The following is a 1,364-nucleotide window of genomic DNA, read 5'->3' as shown; positions in this document are numbered from 1 at the left end:
ATATATATATATATATATATATATATATATATATACACATAAATTTCCGCTAATTTTATGTGGTAATACACAAGCACCCCCACATTAAGTACATTGCATTTTAGTAGCAGAAACAGCTGTAAGCTTATGAAGTTCATGACAGATTTTCTTATTCCTCGGTGATTTATTTAAATTCTTATTACCCATCTGTGCTGAAGTGAGGTGATTTTCTTTTGTCTGAAGCATGTACATATTTATCTGAAAGAATTGGTGAAGATTTCTTAATAGTTTTGAAGTATAAAGGGTACTTTTTTTAAAATCATATTTTACAAAATTATAAAAACTTTTATCAGGATGTTACTAACCTCTTTGGAAGAAGTTTTTTCTAGTGTGGGTGAGTGCTTTCGATTAACCTATATATATATGTATTCACTTTGAATTAGAAAATTACTATTTGGAAATCTCACAACGTGAGACATTAAGCAAAAGTACTTTGGAGTAAAGATTGTTTGCCAACATAACATGGCAGTCCTGGTTTAGGACGAATGTTGCTGTAATTTAGCCCCAGGAGACATCGTCTCCAGCTGGCTATACGACACGATCTGTGTCCTTATATTTTATATAACAAGATTCCCTTGTCCGAAAATATAGGGATACAGATCGTGTCGTATTGTCAGCTGGAGATGATGTCTCATGGGGCTAAATTTCAGCAACATTCGTCCTAAACCAGGACTGCCCTCTTATGTTGGCAAACAATCTTTACACTCTAAATTATCTTTCTCCACCAAATTTTGAACTCGTCCTACACATATTTCATATTTCATGGACTGACTAAATGTATAAATGTTGCAATTTTTGGTAATTTTTTTTCTGTAGTTGCACACTATAAACGTTTGTTCAATTACCTACAATCCCGAAATTTATGAAATTTTTATACTTGTATATAATTACAACAGCTTCAAAATATTCTTACAACATCATGAATAATTTTATGATCTTATTTAATATTCTGGATCCGTGCGTAATCTCTGATGAAGGAAATGTGAATTACTGAATATGAAAACAATTTACCTACACACTTCCTCGCACATTCCCGGAAATGGCCGTAAGAATCTTTCGTATATATTGGATTCGTTTGAAAACTTGTCTTTCGGTTATTATGAACCGTCATCTCATCAGCTTGAGACCTTTTGATTCGTGTGTATGTGTATATGCAATTCTTCATCCGACTTTGATTTGGTCACGCTGTATGTTCGCATATTTATAATGGCTTATATATACCCTCTGTGTTTAAATAAATGTCGGCTTTGATGAGGATTATTATCGACCTGAAAATTTGTCTCTTTCTAATTAATACTTTATTGTAATATATATATATATATATA

General features: G+C 32.0%; 1 long non-coding RNA gene across 2 annotated transcripts; it reads left to right on the top strand.

Moving 5' to 3' along the window:
* The first annotated feature begins 169 nt into the window (after positions 1-169).
* Positions 170-1,314, top strand: LOC128248172 (uncharacterized). Of its 2 annotated transcripts, none has more exons than XR_008264471.1 (2): positions 170-283; positions 936-1,314. It is a non-coding gene; the product is annotated as an uncharacterized LOC128248172 (long non-coding RNA). The 2 variants fall into 2 exon arrangements; XR_008264470.1 differs by having other exon boundaries at positions 170-373.
* The last annotated feature ends 50 nt before the right edge of the window (positions 1,315-1,364 follow it).

Source organism: Octopus bimaculoides, chromosome 6 (genome assembly GCF_001194135.2).
Source record: "Octopus bimaculoides isolate UCB-OBI-ISO-001 chromosome 6, ASM119413v2, whole genome shotgun sequence".
In the NCBI taxonomy this organism is placed as follows: Eukaryota; Metazoa; Mollusca; class Cephalopoda; order Octopoda; family Octopodidae; genus Octopus; species Octopus bimaculoides.
This window is presented reverse-complemented; position numbering and strand designations above follow the sequence as displayed.